The 23857-nt window shown below is 41.9% G+C and overlaps 1 protein-coding gene and 1 non-coding gene across 2 annotated transcripts in view; both read right to left on the bottom strand.

Annotated features, from left to right (window-relative positions):
• FMN1 (formin 1) overlaps positions 1-23857 on the bottom strand; it is a 434454-nt gene that overhangs the window by 379366 nt on the left and 31231 nt on the right. The window lies entirely within an intron of this gene.
• Positions 6603-6709, bottom strand: LOC138074636 (U6 spliceosomal RNA). Its single transcript, XR_011144468.1, has one exon. It is a non-coding gene; the product is annotated as a U6 spliceosomal RNA (small nuclear RNA).

The following is a 23857-nucleotide window of genomic DNA, read 5'->3' on the forward strand; positions in this document are numbered from 1 at the left end:
TTATAGCTAATTGAGTATAAGAGGGACTTTCCTGGTGGTCCAGTGAAGTTCATTAAGAATCCACCTGCCAATGCAAGGGACATGGGTTCAGTCCCTAGTCCTGGAAGATTCCAAATGCCATGGGACAACAAAACCCATACACCACAATTGCTGAGCCCATGCACCTCAACTATTGAAGCCCATGCACCCTACAGCCTGTGCTTGGCAACAGGAAAAGCCACTGCAATGAGAAGCCTGCGTACGGCAACTACAGAGCAACCCCTGCTCGCTGCAACTAGAGAAAGCCTACACGCAGCAACAAAGACCCAGCCCAGATAGTTCAGTCGTTCAGTTGTGTCTGACTCTTTGTGACCCCATGAACCACAGCACACCAGGCCTCCCTGTCCACCACCAACTCCCGGAGTCCACCCGAACCCATGTCCATCGAGTCGGTGATGCCATCCAACCATCTCATCCTCTGTTGTCCCCTTCTCCTCCTGCCTTCAATCTTTCCCAGCATCAGGGTCTTTTCCAATGAGTCAGCTCTTGATAAAATTAAATAAATAAAAAATTTTAAATAAGTAAAACAAATGAGTATAAGATAGGCTCAAAGATGTATTATCTAATGTGGGAAATATAGCCAATAGTTTGTAATAACTGTAAATGGAAAGTAACCTTTAAAATTGTACAAAAATTAAAAAAAATTTTTTTAAAGAAACACTGTTAAATGTTAGAGGCAAACTGATCATCATAAAAATCAGATTTTTAGGGCAGTAAAATTATTCTGTAAGGTACTTTAATCATGGATATGTATCATTATACATGTGTGCAAACCCACAGAATGTACACCACCAAGCATGAACTAAGGTAATCTGTGGATTCTGGGTGATCATGAGGTATCAGAGTAGGTTCATCAATTGTAGCAAATGTCCCCCTCCAGTGGGGGATGCTGGCAGTGGGGAAAGAGATGGTACATGTGGGAGGGCAGCAAGTTAATGAGAAACCTATCTTCCCCTTGATTTTAATGTGAACCTAAAATTTCTCTAAAAAACTGTCTGGAAAAAAGGTTCAGTACCAAAAGCTGTTACATGTCAGAGGCAAATATGCAATTAATTAATTATAGTTAAAAAGTAAGAACAGGGTTCATTAGATGACAAGTAACCAACTTCATATGTGAAATTTTTGTTAAAGCTCCCACAGGTTTAGTGGCTGAGGCTGTCTTCATGTGAGTTTATCAAGGAAGTGTTTCATTACAATTAAACATTTAAATGTTTAACTTCCTAAGTCCAATCGATCGGTTATGTATATAGCCCATTGAAAAATGCCAAATTTCTTCCTAAAAACCATCTCTTTTTAATAATTCATGGTAAAAGGCTCTCCTTTGCAATAAGTCACTAAGCTGGGACAGCTGCTTGTAAAGATCTGTATACAAGACAAAAATAATAATAATACCAACCTCACAGTGCAATTCTGAAAAATCAAATTAGATAGCATAGATGAGAGGGCTTTACAAATGATAACACACCATGTAAATGTTATGTTTTTGCAGCTGCTGCTGCAATAACTGCCGACTAAAAGGAGTTTATCCCTGGTCATAAGGAGCACTCATCCTCATTAGAGACACTGGGTGTGATTAAGCACCATGAAGAAATATTGTATAAACAGTTCTAGATTCAGAGGAGGACAAGGAGGTAGAATGATCGAGGAAGTAACACCTTGAAGGAGACAGGGTGGGGGCTTCCACCTCACCGATGGGCAAGACTTGGATGGAGAAGTAGACGAGTACCATGGACAGGCAGTGTGAACAGCAGCACAGAATATTCACAAATAATAGGAAGCCTTGAGGCACAGTCTGCGCCAGGGAAGTGAGTGTGACATAAAGCTAGAAAGGAAGGTGGGCACAGATGATCAAGGGTCGATGCCTAGAATGTCCAGAGTTCTTTCAGGACATCTACCCTACATCTACTCTTATTCACTGAGTATGTATATTACTTATACTCAATGTTATCATATATCAACCTCTAAAACTCATTAAAAAGGTCCATGAATCTCGCTGAGGGTTCTTACACCACTTCTGTTCATTCTGCAGCAGGTCTGAGACAGAAAGGGAAGAGCTGGAAATGGGCTAAAAACAGCCGCAAACCCTGGCAGCATGCCCAGACTGGAGGCAGTTCAGCAGACAGGAAGGGAAGGCAAGAAAGGAGCCATGTAGGCTGCAGGCAGGTTGGAGCAGAGACCAGGGAAAGGGAGGAAGACAAATGACTGCAACCACCAATTTGCAGGGCTGTGAAACCTGAACTCTTCTGGGTCCGCCTTCCTGGAGAGTCCTCTGGCTCCGAAACTTTGGGAAGGAAAACTGATACCCATAAATAACTGGCTGTGTAAGTGCAGAGTGGGATAAACACTTCATCTTGATTAAAGGCAAAGTGGTTTTTCTGACAAAGAAAAACTGTGACTGGCTGACTCTGCAGAGAGGTTACCTACATGGTTACATGTGGGAGTTCAAGAAAATTCCAAGACGCATGTTGTAAAAAGATTTGTGGAGCATTAGGAGCTGGGTGGGGAGAGGCAAGCAAAATACAGTCCTGTCAACAAGGGGCAAAGAGGAGACTTGACATCTTCAGTTCAGTTCAGTTCAGTCACTCAGTCGTGTCCAACTCTTTGTGACCCCATGAATCACAGCACGCCAGGCCTCCCTGTCCATCACCAACTCCCGGAGTTCACTCAAACTCATGTCCATCGAGTCAGTGATGCCATCCAGCCATCTCAGCCTCTGCCGTCCCCTTTTCCTCCTGCCTCCAATCCCTCCCAGCATCAGAGTCTTTTCCAATGAGTCAACTCTTCGCATGAGGTGGCCAAAGTACTGGAGTTTCAGCTTTAGCATCATTCCTTCCACAGAACACCCAGTGCTGATCTCCTTCAGAATGGACTGGTTGGATCTCCTTGCAGTCCAAGGGACTCTCAAGCATCTTCTCCAGCACCACAGTTCAAAAGCATCAATTCTTCGGTGCTCAGCTTTCTTCACAGTCCAACTCTCATTTCTTACATTCCCTCAAATAGATAGGAGGTCAAGCTGGATCTGCTTTCCTTTGGGACTATGGTCTCAAAATGTATCAAATGGTTGGCTGGACCATCATTAACCAACCACAAACAGCCACTGTTTTCAGTAATGCCATGGTCAATGCTCATCTGGGTCCAACCCAAACCCTGAGACCTCCTAACAATGTGATTCCGTCCTCACATGGACCATCAACTTAAACCACAGTCTCAAGGGAGGGGCCAGAACAACTAATAAGCTGAGTTAATAAGTGAATCCAAATATGTTAACAAAATAATGAAACAAATCACTATTGCTTACTAAATGAAATCCAAGTGTGACCATCTCTATTAAAGGGAATAAAGATTTTTTCAAACACTTGTGAACCTTTTAAAATAGAAGCCAAATCTGCAAGTATCCTAAAGTGACTCAACCAGGATAAAAGTGGAAATGAAAATATTTTCAAATCAAACGCAGCTCCATTCCCACCAAAACTCCCTTCTCATTCACTTGATCAAGCTCCCCACTGGGGCTGTGGAGCTTCCTCCTCGGATGTAGGCTATGCCGAGCCCAGGAGATGATTTCAGAAAGGTCTTATTATAGTGATGCTAGTGGTCCACTAGCAGTGTCTGCGGAGAAGTAGGTGCCACAATTCCAAGACCCTCTCCGCAGGTCTCCTGAAGATAAAAAGGATGTGCCGCGGAGTGATCTCACACCTCTGCTCATTCGAGGGGAGGAGCTGGAGAGAAAAGGAGAAGAGGCAGCAACAGGACAGGAGAGAGAGAGAAAATGAGAGAAGCAGATGATGGCAGAATGCCCAGACATGGAGGCAGGTCTGGAGGCAGAAGAAAGGGAATAAGGAAAGATGGAGGCTGCAGGCTTGTTGGAACAGAATCCAGGAATGAGGCAGAAGGAAGAAGGAAGAGGAGGACACGGTGATGGGACCAAGACAGAAGCATAAGGGAAGTAGGATGGGGCAACAAGGATAGCAAACAACTTGCCCTGGAAAAAGAGAGTAAAGGGCAGATTAGTGAACAAATAAAGACCACAATTTCAAACAACCACGGAGACAGGCAATGAGAAGTAGGTCAAGGGAGAATCTGGTCATGACCATTGCTTAGACAAGACAGCAATGAGGGGTCTGATTTTTGACCATTGATTCTTGAAGGGCCCTAAAGATTCACCAGTCTCTGTCTGTAGTCCCACAGCCTTCCATTTGCTCATCAGTGAAAATGTTCTTTCCACGTCCTAAATGGAGAATTTATGTTGCTGTGACATTTCAAAGTCCATTTATAAAACATCTCACTGAAGTCATCATGGTCATTACACTAAGGCATCATATTTTATGTAAGGACATATTTTAAAGCTCGAGTAACACAACTCTCAGTGAAAACAGCAATTAGACAACACCACAGTGTAATGAGCTACTAGAATTTTGGAGCAAGAATTGAGATTACTTAGTGAAGTTTGGAAACTGTCAGTCATAAATAAGTGCTTTACACATAAATAATCTGTCGTTTTTTTTCAAATGAGAAAAGATTAGTAAACTACTCATCTTAACTGAACTGTTCCCTGGCGGCTCAGATGGTCAAGAATTTTCCTACAGTGCAGGAGACCTGGGTTCGATCCCTGGGTTTGATCCCTGGGTTGAGAAGATCCCCTGGAGATCCCCACTCCAGTATTCTTGCCTGGGGAATTCCATGGACAGAGGAGCCTGGCAGGCTACAGTGCATGGGTCTCAAAGAGTCAGACATGACTGAGTGACTTAACACTACAAAGATATAAAAGATAAAACATCTTAACTGAGCTGAAATAAATGTAAAGCTGGAGTAGCAGTGTGTATGAATAACCATGGTGAGATCACTGCAACTCTATTTTAGAAAACTCAGTAACTGTCAGAGATTTCTCAGTATCTGTGCCACACCTCACGACTAAATGGAAATACTTCTTGTTTCCAACATACCTTTCAACTGTTAGGTCAAATCGACACTTTCTTAGGTCTACTTCGTGGCATGCGATATTCTAGGCACTCCCACGTGCATGACCTCATCTAGTCTCTCAATGGTCTACTGCAGTAGGCGTTATTATCCCAGTTTCCAGATGGGGAGACTGATGCTCGGGGCGGTTAAGGTCATACAGCTGGGAGCTGGCAGGACCAGGATGCAGATTCAGGTCTCTGACTTCTAGTCTAGCACTTTCTGTAACATACCAGGCTGCCTCTGTTCCTACCTCTGGCCAGACAGGAGTTGACTAGCATCCAGAAGGTAGGATGCTGGAATGTAAATGTTATCTTCTTATGCATCTACAAAGCATGTCAAATATGTTACAATAAACATATGTACAGAGTAATGGAAGGGACTGAATTATGCTTCTCTAAATTCGTATGTTGAAGCCTTCACCCCTGTGCCCTGTGCCTCAAAATGGGATGGTATTTAGAGATGGGACCTTTAAGAGAGGATTAAGTTTAAAAGAGGTCATTGGCATGGGGCCTAACCAAATCTGATTGGTGTTCTGATAAGAAGAGATAAGGACACACTAGAGGCACACAGGGGCACAGAGGGATGACCATGTAAAGAGGCAACAGGACCCCGGCAGGCATCTGCAAGCCGAGGAGAGAGCCCTGAGGACATCACTCCTGCCAGCACCTTGATCTTGGCTTCCAGCCTCCAGAACTGCGAGAAGAAACTGTCTGCTGCTTAAGCCACACAGCCTGCGGCATTTTGTTACGGCTCCTGACGCAGACTAACACAAGTTCCCGCGATGTGCCATACACTGTGCCCGTGCAAGAACGCTACAATAAGTAAGACAGGGTCCCCACTCTCAAGAGTGTGCAGTCTTGTAGGGGCTTCTCAGAAGCAAACAATTAAAATGAACAGAGCCAAGTAAGCACTACAACAAGAGCAGGTGCCGAGTGCCAGGGGCACGTGAGACGCTCCTATAATCTGATATGCGGTGTGTATGTTGTTGTTCAGTTGTTAAGTGCTCTCTGACTATTTGTGACCCCATGGACTGAAGCACACCAGGCTCCTCTATCCTCCACTATCTCCCGGAGTTAGGATGGGGCAGCAAGACTTTAAAGAAGGTGATGTCAAAGAAGAGCCTCCACTTTCCATTGACCAAAAATCTTTCTATTCTTGATTGCAATTCCTCCAAATTCAGAAAACCTTCCTCTTACGCCAATCAGCTCCTGCTCTGCTAGTATTTTGTTTCTACCTCAAAAACTAAACATATATGCCCTTTAAATACTTGGGTCCGGGAATGGGCTTTATGAAAGTATTTGAAATGGAAACAAAATTTTAGATGAGTTGTGTGGTGCACTGGTCTCTGATAGTAAAGGGTGACACAACTTAAGAACTTAAGAAAAGAGTAATTTAAAAAATTATGGTGAAGAAAATCAATTTTGTATAGTTTATTTCAACCTAAAGAAAATGTGAATTTTGTTGAAAAAATTATGGTGAATTTATTCAATGAAATATATGCAAATATTAAAGTTGATCTTAAGAATATTTAATCGCATGGGAAAATGTTGTGATACAATATAAACTCATAATTTTGTTACCATAGATATGCAGTTTTATTTTATTTTTTAAATATGGAATGCTTCACGAATTTGCGTGTCATCCTTGCGCAGGGGCCATGCTAATCTTCTCTGTATCGTTCCAATTTTAGTATATGTGCTGCCGAAGCGAGCACTAGATATGCAGTTTTAAAAGTTCAAAATATTAAGTGGCTACTACAGGCTTACTTACAAAATTGATGCAGCTTTAATTATCCATTTTTAAAATAATTTCTATGTTTCCAAAGTTTTCTAGAATTATAAATATAATTACTATAGTTATAGATATATACACACTCATACATTTTTTAATGAGAGAAAAGCAATATTTTTTTCCAGAAGGCTTGGGAAATTATCTGATTCTTTCAACCACACTATTAGAACCAAACTACCCACATTAGCTCTATCGTACATCAACAAACTGTTATCAGTTTAAAAGCTTACACTTGTACTGAGAAAACCTAGATCCAAATTTTGGTTCCATCTCTTACTAGCCATATTTCTCAAAGGAATTTGCTTAAATTCTGGGCCTCAATTTCTTCACCTTTAAGGCAAATAATAATTGCAGGGGCCATCACAGGGTGGGTGGGAAGATGAAATCAGGTGTGCGGGAAAGTACACTGCAAACTACAAAAAGCTATAGCAAAATGAGGATGAGGAGGGTTATTATTTTTACTGACTTAGATGGTGCTGTTTCTGAACAAGTCAATGTCAGCTGAAGATGGAAATAGGTTTTGAAAAACCTCTAATCATAACTGGTCATCAATGTATTTGTTCAGTGCGTGTCAGTGTGGCCCAGACCACATTAGGTAGACTTTTATGGGGCAGCGGTCACATATATTCCATACAAATTCTCATAGTCTGTGAATGGAATACACAAGTGCCAACCCCAGGAAATACTCTCCACAGACACACGACCAATGTGAGTGTTATATAGGCAGATGATAAGTCATTGTAAGTCACCTCCTCAAAGCCTGAGTGGCCAGAAAAGACAGGTCATCAGGAAAACCATGAAGGTTGGCAGGTCAGAGCATGGACAAAAGGGGAAGATGCAGTCAACATTTAATAGGTAAAAGCCCCCTGGGGGTAATCCAGCTTCAAGTGACAGAAACACCTCTACTGTAATGCTAAGTGTTATTTAAATAGATGTGAGAAAAGCTCTTTCAGGTCCCAGGAGAAAGATACTGATCTGATCAGATGTAGCATGCTATCAAGATTTTCACAGACCCTCTCAGAAAGAAATAATGGAGGTAAGGACATCCAGGACCCCAGAAGTGCCCTGTGATTGCCTCTGGCATCCAGGGCCATCGTCCAGACCCCGGAGGCAAGGACCTGCAATCACATTTTCCATAGCTGGGTCAGAAGAAGGACGTCTAGAGTTTCCTTTTTCTTTTTTTTCTTCCCCACCACCACTACCTCTCTAACTTTCAAACTTCCCCTCCTTCCTTTTCTACCTTTCTCTCCCTCTTTCTCTCCTGGCTGTAAATACTTTTTTCAATTCTGATAGCCCAAAACGTGAGCAGCTGAATATTTTCAATAAAACGACACTTCTCCAAAATTATTCCACAGCTTCAGCTTCTCCAGCTAAGATGACAGTCTCCTTCCTGCTCTTCCATACTCTGTTCAAGAGAAGTAGGTGTCTCATAGTTTGTTGTTTTTTTTTTATATCAAAGCAGGTTTTTTAAAAAAATTACTGCTTGTCTTTTGAGAGGCAGTGAACGAAAATGGGGGCAACAAACATAAAAGCAACAGGGGCCTGAGAACAGTTTCATGCTGCGGCTGCTGCTGCTAAGTCGCTTTAGTCGTGTCCGACTCTGTGCGACCCCATAGACGGCAGCCCACCAGGCTCCCCAGTCCCTGGGATTCTCCAGGCAAGAACACTGGAGTCGGTTGCCATTTCCTTCTCCAATAGTTTCATGCTACATAGTTCTATTTCCTTTTCACTTTATGATGGGATCATCATAACCAGTGATAACCGGTAATAAATAGGCAGAAATTTAAAGGAAGACGGTAGTGTTCATCTTTTTTTCTTGAGATTCTATCTTGACCCATGGCCATCTACCATCTTTACTAAGCATGAAGGAATCAGCTGGTCTTCCTCAGGCCTCAGCTCATAGGCTTCAGGGGTGCAGAAGCTGCCTGTGTCCAACTGGGTGTCCAAAGGAGATCTTCTATCTCCGCCTAAGGCAGCCTCATTGTATCATTTGGAAAAGGAGCCGTAGACCAGAACGAGCATGAGACACACACATTACTCCCAGGGTACTCACCATACCTAAGAGCAGAGGATAACTTGGCAACGGGAATATCCAAACCGGGAGCTTCTCAGTTCATCATTCTTCCTGGTGGTATTATCATAAAAAGAACTTCTGGGGCCCTGGAGAGCTATTTTCTAGGGATCCCTTTAATTTCCTTCGCTAACTCCCAGTTCTTCCATCACTGTCTCCACCTCCTCCCACATGATGTCTTGCCCAGATCTGCAGCTCCTACACTACACCCTCTAGGTGTTTCCACAATAATCCAACCTGGAGTAGCCCAAGGGGCTAGTCTGTGAGCACACACCCCCCTCTACTGGACAAAACACTAAGACACACATACAGTTGGGAAAGGATCACAGAATTCTCCAGTATAAACATCCAATGCACTACCCTCACCTCTGCACAAGAGAAAGACGTGACAAAAACCAACAGAATCACAGAAGGAACTGAAGGCAACAACTCTAACTCTGCACCATTGTTATCCTGTGCTCTTCAACAGTTCAACTCACAAGAACAGACGACTGCATGACTGAGTTCATGGAGGTCTCGGAGTTGAAACATTCTCCAAGGTGCAGCCATCAGTGAAGAAGCAAGGTATTGGTTGAAAGAGCCCTGGGCTGGGAGTCAGAGGAGCTGGTCTCTAGTTCCCATTCTAGCACCTACAATCTCTGTGATGCTAAGCAAGACATGTAAAAGTCTCTGGGCTCCCCTGCCCTCGTGTGAAAGAGTTAGAAGAGATGATCTCTAAAGGAGTCTCTCACAGTATGAACCCATAATGTCTATAACTGTACATAAGCAGGTGAAAGAGCACAAACAGGATTCAAGAAATAGAGGAAAAATGCATTCACCGGAATGCTGAAGACCCCATCCTAATCCTGAGTCTGGGAACTAGCTACTTGACCATAGGAAAGTCACTTCATCTCTCTGGAGTCCTGTCTTTGGCATAAGGATGAAGCTAGATGATCTCAGTAGGAAGATTATAGCTTCTCAACCTGCAAGTTTCTATAATTATGAGTAATGATAACTGGGCACTGATACTTTCTTCAAAGGATCCTGAAGCCATGGGGGTGTGTTTATACATCTTTGGATAAAGGACGGAGCCATTAACCTTCCACTTGTTTTATAATAAGTATAGCTAAGAATAAATACATCAAACTTCTTGTTTAGAGCTCAGAAGAGCTCAAGCAAATACGCTTCCTTCCAACCTGTACAGTGGACAAGACATGAGTCCAAGGCACTACCATCAAATCCCAGAGCTTATATAAGCCATGCTACAAAACAGCAAGGAAGCCACTGCTTTCTGTGAATGATTGTGTGCTTGCATACTCAGTCACTTCAGTCTTGTCCAACTCTTTGTAACACTATGGACTGTAGTTCTCCAGACTCCTTTGTCCATGGGATTCTCCAGGCAAGAATACTGGAGTGGGTTGCCATGCCTTCCTCTAGGGGATCTTCTCACCCAGGAATCTAACCCAAGTCTCCTGTCTCTCCTGCACTACAGGATACTTTACCCACTGAGCCACCTGGGAAGCCCCTGTGAATAATTATGTAGACCTAATAAATTATCCTTGGAAGAAAAGTTATGACCCACCTAGACAGCATATTAAAAAGCAGAAACATTACTTTGCCAACAAAGGTCCATCTAGTCAAGGCTATGGTTTTTCCAGTGGTCCTGTATGGATGTGAGAGTTGCACTCTAAAGAAAGCTGAGCACCAAAGAACTGATGCTTTTGAACTGTGGTGTTGGAGAAGACTCTTGAGAGTCCCTTGGACAGCAAGGAGAGCCAACCAGTCCATCCTAAAGGAGATCAGTCTTGACTATTCATTGGAAGGACTGATGCTGAAGCTGAAACTCCAATACTTTGGCCACCTGATGCAAAGAATTTACTCATTTGAAAAGACCCTGATGCTGGGAAAGATTGAAGGCGGGAGGAGAAGGGGTCAATAGAGGATGAGATGGTTGTATGGCATCACCGACTCAATGGACATGAGTTTGAGTAAACTCTGGGAGTTGGTGATGGACAGGAAAGCCTGGCATGCCACAGTCCATGGGGTCGCAAAGAGTCAGACATGACTGAACGACTGAACTGAACTGAATAAATTATCAAACCAGATCACTAACTCTATTCATTTTAAATGGGATTGTAGGAATTGACACAAAGTTTAGAAGAAGAGTTGAAATCAAACAATGGTAAAGATGCCTGGGTGGCCTGAATATGGCTCTGGAAGCAGAGGGAAAGGGTAGTACTGACCTAGGAGTTCCAGCTCACAGCACCCCAAACCATGCAATAAATAATATAAAAAGAGTGTGCTTGCCATACACGTGCAGTTACTAAACAAGTTCTCTAGCAGCCTCAGCAGCCTACCATGCACCTGGCTACTCTCATCCATGTTTTTGGGATCCACTGAGGACATGAGGGAAAACAGCAGTGGCTGGAGAAAGCTTCATGACCAACTACTGGACTGTTGGCCACAAGGTCAAGTGGAAGCACGCTGAAAGGAAAATGGAAACTGTGACCCTGGAAGAACTGCTTAACCCTCTGACATTCAGTTATCCTGCTTGTCCTAAAAACACCTTAGAAAGGAAACACATTTGAGTCACAAGGTTTTACACTAAAATAAAGGTAGCCTATGCATTTGAAATATCTTGCTTGCTAAGTTTTTACCTTCAAATTACCTTCTGATGCTCCCCCCTCTTCTTTTTGATCCCTTAAAGAATTTTTTAAATTTAGTTTTTATTTTACATTGGAGTATAGTTGATTTACAATGTTGTGTTAGTTTCAGGTGTATAGCAAAGTGATTAAGTTATACTGATAAACGCAAAGAGTCGGACATGACTGAGCGACTGAACTGAACTGAACTGATAAACGTATCTATTATTTTTCAGAATCTTTTCCCATATAAGTTATTACAGAGTATCGAACAGAGTTCCCTGTGCTATACAGTAGGTCCTTGTTGATTATCTATTTTATATATAGTAGTATATATATGTCAATTCCAAACTGCTAATTCCAAACTGCTAATTCTGCCACCCCCCCAACTTTTCCCAAGGAATTTTTTTAAGTATTAAAATCCAAACAATGTGCTATTTGACCCATACACACCAAGACCAATAAGCGCTTTAGATGTTAAAGAAACTACTTACTATTTGAGGACCCTGTCCTAGAAGTTTCTCAATATACTTTTCATTTCTAAAGGCCAGTGTCAAGTTTTGAGAATTTTCAGAATTGCCCCTGTTTCCTTAAGTCCTCTTTTGTAGGGATGTGTCCTTGAAAAATCAGAATATTGATTTTAAATGTTGGTACAAACCAAACAGCAGTAGGAAGATCTCATTGGAAGATAAGCAGAGCAAAGAATAACCCAGTTAGGGAGGAGAATGCGTGCTCTGTCTGTCGGCCTTCCCTGGTGCCTCTTCTCCTTGGCATCAAGCAGGAAAGACTCTTTTCACACCTGATACAAGCCTGCACTGTCCTTCTGAAATATGAGAAAGCAATTCCCTGAGGAACAAGGAGGCCTCTTGGCAGAGGTGAGTGCAGCTGAGAAGCTGAAAAGCTTAGCTGCAGTAAGAAGTGACTCTCTCCATGCAACAGTATTGCAATCAGTTAGTTTATCTTCCCAGAGTGATGCAATAGTCTATATTACTTAAAACTGGACAGAATTTTCATGGTGCTTTATATACCGATACTAAGTTCCTCTGCTATGGACCATAAAAACAGGGAGCTGACTTGGGCTCTATAACTGCCTGAGGTGCCTCGTTTTTGCCCATCACACGCAGGCCCTGCAAACATAGGACAGAATTTACTGATGACTTATATTCGGGTCCTCACCTTTGTAGGATGGATACAAGCTCTATAAGAACTGGAATTAGCTTTTAATTTTGGTCTGTTTTTGTCCACTGCTATGTCCACATTACCTAGAACAGTGATGAATCCATGATAGTATTTAATCAATATTGTTGAGTGAACAAATGATTTTTGAGTGCCTCCCAGATATAAATACAAACTACCACAGCGACAGAGCCGTGTTCACCGTCGCAGTTGAGAGAAGATGGGCCCATGGCCAACAAGGGACATAGCAATGTGGTGAAGCGGGAGGACAGGTGATTCAACACCAAGTCTTCTCTGTACCATTTACGTAGCAAGTTACCCTCTCTGAGTCCCAGTTCCATCCTCATTCAAAGGGAGAAGAAACTCCCTGCTTCGGGAACAGGACTGTCAGGAATCACACCACAAGCACATAGTCTTGAAGAGGTTGAAATCTCTTGGGAATGTACAAAAAATACACATTTTATGCACACATAATGTGCATCCACATAGACGAGGACAGAAGCATGAGCATAAACCAAGATGGAAGGGTTTGGGAATCATTTCAAATAGGAATAAAAATTACCCACTTCTCAGTCTCTGGAATAGATCGTAAACTGCTGCTTCCTAATTGTATACGGTGAAATTTTAGGATGAACGTGTCTAAGCAATTGATTTCTTTGATGAACAATTTTATAGTTATTTCCTTCTGAAAATAGAGCAAGGGTCATGTTAAGGGTTCCACACTGTTTCGGATTCAAAATTTGGGAAGGAGCATACAATTCTATCAAAAAAGTGCTTTCGCTCTGATTCTTCACATCTATGCTAAATGTAGTTTATCTGCTACACTGAATGCAACTCCCTTAAATCTTTTCTGGGACAAAGTAGGAAAAAAAAATGATTTAAACCAAGAAAAGACAAAAATGTATCCACCCATTTCATGGGGGCTTTTATGAGGTTCTGACAATAACGCACATGGACATTCTGTGTAAGCAATCACGTGTACCCACAGAGGTGACTGCAGTTGGTGGTTCTTGTTCTCAGCTCTCTTTAGCCGATTCCACCCTTGCCTTCTCTGCTGCAGTGAGCCCCTTCACCGTCACCACCACCCTGCACCGAAGTTGCTTCCCTCTTTCGGGTGAGAGGCAGAGACAGGCAGGGTAGGAGTTTCAGAAGCATTCCAGAATTCTATCTTCTTTCTCTCTGCTCATTTTGAATGAGAAGGGATAGCTCCACATTTCAAAGAAGAAAAAAGAAACCAACATGATTCTGAACTAATATTGGTCCCAAAGACTGAGTATGGCACCAATCAGGAAAGTCCTCGGTTCATGAGCCCAAGGACAATGTTTACTGTCCTAGCATCCAATATTTCTTCCCAGGAAAGGAAAGAATCAGAGGAATCAGAGAATCAGAATCAGAGGAAATTCTGATTTTTGGTCATAGTCCACTCCAGAAATTAATGTCCCTAAATAGCAACCCACTCTAGTACTCTTGCCTGGAAATTCCCATGGATGGAGGAGCTTGGTAGGCTACAGTCCATGGGGTTGCAAAGAGTTAGACACGAATGAGTGACTTCACTTCACTTCACTTCACTAAGGGTAGACAAAGCATTTCCTTCCCACGTACCATGTGAGATGCTCGCACATTTCTTTACACTGGGGGTGACTTCTCCACGTGATCAAGGTCTTCAGGAAAGTAGCAGAGCCCCAGTACCGCAGCCTCTTAAAGGACCCCCCCCAACCACCACCACCACATGGCCCACTCAGGAGCTTGCCCTAGTGTGCTGGTTGCAGTTTCCCACTCCCTTCCCTGCCACCAGTGACAGAAGGGCCAGAAAGGAGAGAGGCTGATGAGGGACAACAGTGGCAGCCAGTCAGATCTGGGTTTAACTCTGAGTTCTGCCACTTTCTGGCTGAGTGACTCTAATTGGCTTCCCTTCTCTGACTTTCTGTCCCTCACCTGTAAAATGGGGATAACAGCTACTGTAGATATTGTGGCTTGAATTAAAAGTAATATTTATCAAGCATCCAGTTCAGTGGTTGGTGCTGAGTAGTATTAGTCACTCAGTCATGTCTGACTCTTTGTGACCCCATGGACTGTAGCCAGCCAGGCTCCTCTGTCCATGGATTTCTCCAGGCAAGGATTCCATTCTTGCCATTCCCTTCTCCAGGGGATCTTTCTCATCCAGGGATTGAACCTGGGTCTCCTGAATTGTAGGCAGATTCTTTACCCTCTGTGCCACCAGGGAAGCTGCTGGTGCTTAAGTTTTCAACCAAACTATTGTTGCAGTTACCGTTGTTTTCAGCCAGTGTCCATGTTCCATTTGCTATGGCCCAGGAAGGGCCAAGACCATGAGAGGAAAATGAAAGGGATGGAGGAACATGAGAAGAGAAAATAAGCAAAAGCCAATACTGGGAAAAGACCTCCAGGAATGGCTCAGCTGGTGGGAACATGATCTATTGATCACTCGCACTGTGGACTTGGGTTTCTATCAGGTAATCAGTCTAAAGGGGAGGAGGCAGAGGATGTATCACCTTCGGCTGGCGGTGGACCCTGCAGCTGTTGCTCCCTCTCCCCGTGAGCTACTCTTGTTTCAGTCCTCCTCCGTCTTGCCAATGCAACGTGCAGCCTGTGCACACATTAGGCTCCTATGTTCCCCTCACTCCTGTGCACACATTAGGCTCCTATGTTCCCCTCACTCCCTCCTTTACCACCCCCTCCCCAAGATCAACCCATGTGCCCCACCCTCCCACCCAGAGCCTCCCTCCTGCCTTCCTCTTGTCTCAAGCTCCCAAGTGGACACAGGACCTTGAATCTGCCTGGCAATTCTGCATTTTCATGGTTTACTGGGTAACCTGACTCCACCTCGCAGTGAGGACACCACTTCTGTCTGTCAAACTGGGAACATGGCTTTGATATTCTAATCCCCAGAGCTCTCGAAGTATAAGAGCTATGAATTAGGGCTCCCAAATCCACTCAGAGTTTACCTCACTATGGCTAAGTGGCCCCTGCACGAGGAGGTGACAGCCACAGCAGTTGGGGAGGCAAGAGAAGGGGCTCAGGCCCAATGCTAGGAGTGCAGGTCCCAGCTCTGCTCTGGGCCTGTGCCATCTCTGACCTAGATTGAAGGGCACCTGCCACTGCAAGTCCCCAGAGATCTTCTTCATGAAATTCCACACCTCATCTACTCTGTCAGAGGGTGGGCTTCTGTCATCCCAGAGAACGTCGCTGTCCTCTGACATGGCAAGTGGATGGAAACCAGAGGAAAGGGAGTGCGTGGGAGGAGGGTGGGCAGGAAGAGACAGCTCACCCTGGAGCCCAGTGCAGCCCTGAGAAACACTGAGGAGTCCGACTGCTCACCTGAATGCTCAGAGAATTAAGAACAGCAGGCTTGGGAGGGCCTTCACAGCAGATCATATACTGAGCCTGTTTGATGAGATTCCTGGGAAACTGAATTATTGAGACCACCCAGCAAAGTGATCAGTGGCCAAGTCAAGACTAAAAGCCAGTTTGCGCTGGGTAAACTGGAAGCTTTTAAAAAATTTAAAACCAAGTTTTTGTTTGTTTTCTCACATTCCTCCATGAGTGTGTGTGTGTGTGTGTTGTAAGGTCTCCAAAAGTTTTCCTAATGAATATTCCCAAATATACACAAAAGTAGAGAACCAAATAATGCAGCCACATAAACACACGACCCCTGACAAAACCATTATGAAGATGTTGCCACACTTGCTTCATCAAACCTTTAACCTATTTTAAGTCAAATATTATAAAACTATTCCATAATTTCATTTCAGTCCTGCACACCCCAGTATGTATCTCCTTTAGAAAAATGCATATTTGTCTTATACCAGTGATTCTCAGAGCTTTCCAGGGCCCCACTCCCCAGAGTTCCTTATTTACTCAGTTGGGAGCAGTGCTGAGGATTTCCATTTCTAACCTATTCCTGGGTGATGCTGCTGACAGACACCAGTCCAAGGCCACACAATGAGAACCACTGTTTTATATACTCACAATGCCATTGTCAAACCTAACAGGTTTAACAGTATACCACAGTATTATCAAATATCTATCTATATTCAATTTTCCTGCTTGTCTCCAAAATGCCTTTTTACAGATGGCTTATTTCAATCATATTTCCAAGTTCATACATTACATTTGGTTGCTATGTCTCTTAACTTTCTTATATATATTTGCCAGACCAATCAATCTTCCCTCCCCCACTAAACCTGTCTCCTTTGTTTACTGCTTTATAAACGAATCAAAGTTGCTTAGAAACCAGATCTTAATGGTTCTCATCACAAAACAGAAACAATAATTATAGGATACGACAGAGGTCTTAGCTAATACTGCAGTGGTAATCATACTGCAGTATATAAATATATCAAACTAACATGCTGTACACCTTAAACTTACACAGTGTTCTATGTCAATTATATCTCAATTTAAAAAAATAAAGAACCCAGTATAGCCCCACCTATGGACTTTTCTGTTTGCTTGCTCATGGTGTTGCTTAATTTATTCCTCTAGTTTCCGTATTTCCTGTGAACTGAAAGTAGCCCTGAATGTCTGATTACTTATAGATGCAGTTCCCTGGAAAGAAAATGGCATAACCCCATAGACAGGGCTATGCATGGCAAAGGCAAGGTTTACACTTTAAACTCAGATCTGAATATACACATACATTTTTAACGGGCCTTCCCAGGTGGCGCTAGTGGTATAGAACCTACCTGCCAATGCAGGAGATGCAAGAGAGGCTGGTTCGATCCCTGGGTTGGGAAGATCTCCTGGAGGAGGGCATGGCAACCCACTCCAGAATTCTTGCCTGGAGAAACCCATGGACAGAGGAGCCTGGTTGGCTGCAGTCCATAGGGTCGCAAAGAGTTGGACACAACTGAAGTGACTTAGCACGAATGCACACACATTTTTATACACTTGGAGCGTACATTTTAAAGCCCACCTTATCTGTTTTTAAACCACTTTATAATAATTCATGCTCTTTATACTAAAGCAAACTCCTTTATGGATCCTGTTTTTCCCTGAAGAAAAGAAATAAGTTCTCAGACTCCTCAGTAAGCCACACACCTGGGACCCAGTTCTTGACCACTCTGGTCCATTTAATCCAAGTATAATAAAACCGTACATAAGCATTCCATGAAATGCCTGCCACCTGACAAGGAAAATCATTTAGTTGCTAAACAACCAAGGTGGCTATCTGTAGGTATTACTTGTCTTGAAATCCACCTCTAAGCCACTCAGATGCCATCAGCAGTGTCCTCTGGCACACCAAACAGGAGGAGCCCATCTCTCAAATCAACAGGCAGGGGGCTCTTCTGATGGTGCCCGGAGCCAAGGCAAAAACAAAACGGGCTGTTTGGGGATGAAAAGGGACCTAACAAATAAAAGCGTTGAGAATAGGCCAGCAAGTAGAATTCTTCTTGAGAATAAATTTGGATTCCTAACATCTAAAAAACATAGATGGCTCTTGAAGGCAGATTAGACATTTATCAGAATGTTTTCTACTGACAAAATGACCTTCTCAGTCATGAAGGAACACTTACCTAATTAAGCAGTTTTTTAAAAACTCAAAGGATAAATACACAGAAGTCCATATTATATAGTACTAGAGCTGTACTTTCAGTGAAGCTCATTGCTTTTCACATAAAGAGGTAAGATGGGGGGACAAGCACACACTCCTAAGGGTTAAATGAAATTCTATGTAATCAGTCTAGCACAATTAGGGATGCTGTAATTAACATTAATTCCCCATGTCTCATTCATTCTATTTTTATGAACATTATGGCTGAATTATCTAGAATTCTATGTTTAGGGATGGGATAAAGAAGAACTGGGTTCTGGCTGTCAATTGGTTGTTGACAAATAGATTCTTCTAATCTCTTCTGTTGAAATGGAGAAATAGGAGAGGTGAGAGGACACACTGGTCAGTGTAAACAGAGATAAAATAAACTGTGTATGCTGGAGATATTTTGTGCAGTCATTTAAAAAAAATAACCTTGAGTTGTAATAATCAACTCTGAGCAGCAGTGGGGCATTGATCAAAAATGTCATTTTAGATAAGAATTTTCATGGGCAGGAATGAAAATCCTTCAGCAATGCAAGGTCACTATTTGTTGAACCAGTAATCAGTGCTTCTAGAGAAAAAAATACTTTGTTATCAGCATTTAAAAAATATTTTTATATGCGGTAACAAAAAATTGGTACTGATGTAATGCATAACATATTTGGTTGGAAATAATCCTTGTTAAAACAGCATTCTATAAAACCAATTGTTTATTCTGGTTTCACTTGTTTTAGGCATCAAAATATTACTTACAATAATTACGTAAGGTCTCAATCTGTTATAACATTGCCCAGGGCCGGAGCTCCTCTTTAAGTTATGAGTTTGTGGTGACAATAAAATAATTAACTGCCAATGAAGAACTCTATACAATTCAGTTGCATAAATATACGTAATACATTATAAATGATACAGTGGGTTTTGATGGAAAGTTCTAAATCCTCTTTATAAAAAATCATTTGAAAACCCATCACCACTGTGTCTAAGAGAAGAGTCTCAGTTATGGTCAAATCTGCTTTGGAATCTACTTTCCCCATTGCTCATGTATTATGATCAGTGCATGTAAGCACTACCACCAGCACGGCAGTGCTGTGGTCCCATACAAGCCTTCACTGGTTTTAGTTGCTCCTTTATACCAGAAACATTATAAATATGGGCAGAAAATGATCAGTTTCTGTTTATGAAACTGATTAAAGTGCCAGTTAAGTACCAAATCTTTACTAGAATTTGGAAGGAAGTTTACTTTCTCCCATATGCTCTATAAAATACTCACTCACTACTGGATTTATTCATGCTGGTTGGGTACTGGAACGCAAATATGAAAAAGACAGAATCTGTACTAAAGAAATTCACAGTATACTGATTCCAACTTCTAAAGAATCTACCCATTGTTCTTTTCTGAACACTTTTATAGAAATCCAACAAACCTTTGGCTATGCTGTTTCTATAAAGAAGTGTGGTGGGGAAAAAAGGCAGAGGAATTTGCTGTGGAACTGGGAACCATACACTCCTATCCACCAGCACATCAAACTATGACCAATTGTTTTGAATATACAATCAAAAAGTAAGTTTTTGAAAACACACACCACAGGACAGTAATAGCAAGTAAAGCTTCAGTGAGATCAATAGGAAAGGTAGATGTCAGCACCAAAAAGAAAAATTTTCCTAGCTGAAAGTTTCTTTTGGTACACCTCAATGCCATGATAGCTTACAGTATGCCTGATTGCACCTGGAATCTTCTTCCTAAGAACCCTGTGAATTGCATCTGAGACTAAGAGAGGTAGTATAATTTCATTAGAACACAGCAGCAGAGTTCAGACTCAAGTATAAATGTGGCTACCCACGTTCTTCCACGATGCCTCCTTCAAACTGTACATCCAGCAACTCAAGTACCACATGGTTTGAACAACTATAATTTATCTAGTTTCTGTAAATCATAGTCTTACCAAGTATGTGAAAAACAGAAAACATGTATATGTGATTGATTAATGAGATTCCTAGGGATCTTTCAGAAAGATAAGACAGCATTGTAGTCATAAATCACTTTTCCAAACAATAAAATGAAGAAAAGCTTTATTAAGCAACACTTAGGGCTTCCTAGGTGACTCAGGGGTAAAGAGTCTCCCTGTCAAAGCAGGAGGTGCAGGAGACTGGGGTTCGATCCCTGGGTTGGGAAGATACCCTGGAGGAGAAAATGGCAACCCACTCCGGTACTCTTGCCTGGAAAATTCCAAGGACAGAGGAGCCCGGTGGGCTACAGGCCATGGGTGCTGCAAAGAGTTGGAGATGACTCAGCAACTGAGCACAAAAACAAAAGAACACTTAAAGCATCAGTTAACTTTGTAAGACAAGCAACGTTTCGGTGAATTCTCAGAGAATCACAATATTTAGAGGTAAAAGATCCTCAAATTGTCTTCAGAGATTTATCCTAAGTTATTCATTTTTATCAATGAGCAAATGGAACTCCTGGGACATTACTAATTATATTTCAATTATCATATAAGATTATTATATGCAACAAGTTCTTTATTATAAGTTCCTTAATTAGCAAGTAAATTTTTAATTTATTTTTCAACTTTTACCTCTGAACTCCATAGCCTAAATAATTTCTATAATATTTATATATTTTTCTAAAATAAATATATATATTTATTTTTCAACTTTTACTTCTTAACTCTATGAGCCTAAATAATTGTAGTACTCTGGGACTGAGTGGCTTTATCCCCTTGAGTTTGGGTGCTAACGAAAGTTAGTTATTAATGGAACAAAGGTCACCAGGCAGCTGCTTATTGGAGAAATTTCAAGGGGTCCAAAGCAAATACTTAAGTAGCTATTGTAACTCAAATTCCCTGAAAATCCAAATAAGTTTCTTGTTACCTTCAAATCGGTGGTGGGGACAACATTTGGAGAAAAGGAAAGAACCAGAATTGAAGTTAGAAGATCTGGACTATTCTATCACTAAACAGCTTCCACCCTTCAGATGGAACTTCACTTTCTTTTCCTGTGCCATGAACGCACTAAGCCAAGGATCCTTCCCAGCGTTAGTAGTTTACAATCACTGTTTAGAGGTGACAAATACCAACTAAATCTTACATACCCTTGTAGAGTTTGTAGAATTGCTGCTGGCTTTTATAAAAGAAATAAGAAAATTTTCAAATCTTTTGAGGGTGTATACTTCCAAAGACTTAGATTTCCTGAGGGAGACATTTTATTTTTTAAAATATGTCAAAATATTTTATCTCTCTAGGCAAAGTAAATTTCTTTCATTTCTTCAGGATTAAAAATAAGTCTGGTGGATCATCGAAAAAGCAAGAGAGTTCCAGAAAAACATCTATTTCTGCTTTATTGACTATGCCAAAGCCTTTGACTGTGTGGATCACAATAAACTGTGGAAAATTCTGAAAGAGATGGGAATACCAGACCACCTGACCTGCCTCTTGAGAAACCTATATGCAGGTCAGGAAGCAACAGTTAGAACTGGACATGGAACAACAGACTGGTTCCAAATAGGAAAAGGAGTACATCAAGGCTGTATACTGTCACCCTGCTTATTTAACTTCTATGCAGAGTACATCATGAGAAACGCTGGGCTGGAAGAAGCACAAGCTGGAATCAAGATTGCCAGGAGAAATGTCAATAACCTCAGATATGCAGATGACACCACTCTATGGCAGAAAGTAAAGAAGAACTAAAAAGCCTCTTGATGAAAGTGAAAGAGGAGAGTGAAAAAGTTGGCTTAAAGCTCAACATTCAGAAAACTAAGATCATTGCATCCAGTCCCATCACATCATGGCAGATAGACGGGGAAACAGTGGAAACAGTGACAGACTTTATTTTGGGGGCTCTAAAATCACTGCAGATGGTGATTGAAGCCATGAAATTAAAAGATGCTTACTCCTTGGAAGGAAAGTTATGACCAACCTAGACAGCATATTCAAAAGCAGAGACATTACTTTGCCAACAAAGGTCCATCTAGTCAAGGCTATGGTTTTTCCAATGGTCATGTATGGATGTGAGAGTTGGACTGTGAAGAAAGTCGAGTGCTGAAGAATTGATGCTTTTGAACTGTGGTGTTGGAGAAGACTCTTGAGAGTCCCTTGCACTGCAAGGAGATCCAACAAGTCCATCCTAAAGGAGATCAGTCCTGGGTGTTCATTGGAAGGACTGATGTTGAAGCTGAAGTTCCAATACTTTGGCCACCTCATGCAAAGAGCTGACTCATTTGAAAAGATCCGGATGCTGGGAAAGATTGAGGGCAGGAGGAGAAGGGGTCGACAGAGGATGAGATGGTTGGATAGCATCATTGACTCAATGGCAATGGGTTTGGGTGGACTCTGGGAGTTGGTGATGCACAGGGAGGCCTGGCGTGCTGCAGTTCATGGAGTCACAAAGAGTCGGACACGACTGAGTGACTGAACTGAAAAATAAGTCCTGGTAGTACCACTAAAGCAGCAAAATGCTCAGAACAAAAGCAATAAATAACAAACAATAATAACATTTAGTTTGTCCCTGTGCAACTTTCTATGTATGGTAGAAAGAACCAGCTTATCTGCTATCTTCTTCAATTAAATTGAGGGTGGAGACCACATTTAACCATATGCTTCACTGCAGGTAATGAGAAATCAAAAAGTCTTTTCAAAAGTAGAGTTTATCTCAAATTCACTTTAGTGGATACATCAAAAAGAAAGCAAAGTAACTACTGCAGAGCATTTGACTTCTCAGCCCTCATTTTGAAGGGTTTTGATCTTCAGAGAAAGCCAGTGGGGCAGGGAACTGGTTCATTCATTTATCTAAGGTCCACATAGTCAAAGCTATGGTTTTTCCAGTAGTCATGTACAGACATGAGGGTTGGACCATAAAGAAGGCTGAGTGCCAAAGAACTGATGATTTTCAAACTGTAGTGCTGGAGAAGACTCTTGAGAGTCCTTTGGACTGCAAGGAGATCAAACCATTAAATCCTAACAGAAATCAACCCTGAATATTTATTGGAAGGACTGAAGCTCAAGCTCCAATCCTTTGGCCACCTAATGCAAAGAGTCGACTCATTGGAAAAGACCCTGATGCTGGGGAAAATTGAGGGCAAAAGGAGAAGAGGGCAGGTAGCAGAGGATGAAATGGTTAGCTAGCATCACCAACTCAACAGACATGAATTTGAGCAAACTCTGGGAGATAGTGAAAGACAGGAAAGTCTGGTGTTCTGTGGTCCATGGAGTTGCAAAGAGTAAGACATGACTTACCAACTGAACAACAACAATAAATATATATATATTTACCAGTCAAGTGTCAGGCACTACCATAAATGTGAGAGGTACACAGACAAACATCCTATGAGTTTTGCCATCCAGGGGCTCACAAGACTCACATGCAAACAAATGATCATGACAATGCCAAGTGTTTTGAAATGAAAGAAACACAATGCACTATCTGAAATATATAATAGGAAATGCTTAACTCTAACTAGGAAGGTTAGAAGAGCTTTGTGAAAAAGATGACATTTGCGCTAGGTCTTGATGGGTGAGTAGGTAGGTTTTCATGGAAACAGCACATGCAAAGGCCCAGAAGTAAAGAAACAAAGGGAGGAAGGAAAATAAGGGGAGTAGGAAAAGTGTAATAAATTTAAAATAATATTTTTTCAATCTGACATATATGAAA

Source organism: Capricornis sumatraensis, chromosome 2 (genome assembly GCF_032405125.1).
Source record: "Capricornis sumatraensis isolate serow.1 chromosome 2, serow.2, whole genome shotgun sequence".
NCBI lineage: Eukaryota > Metazoa > Chordata > Mammalia > Artiodactyla > Bovidae > Capricornis > Capricornis sumatraensis.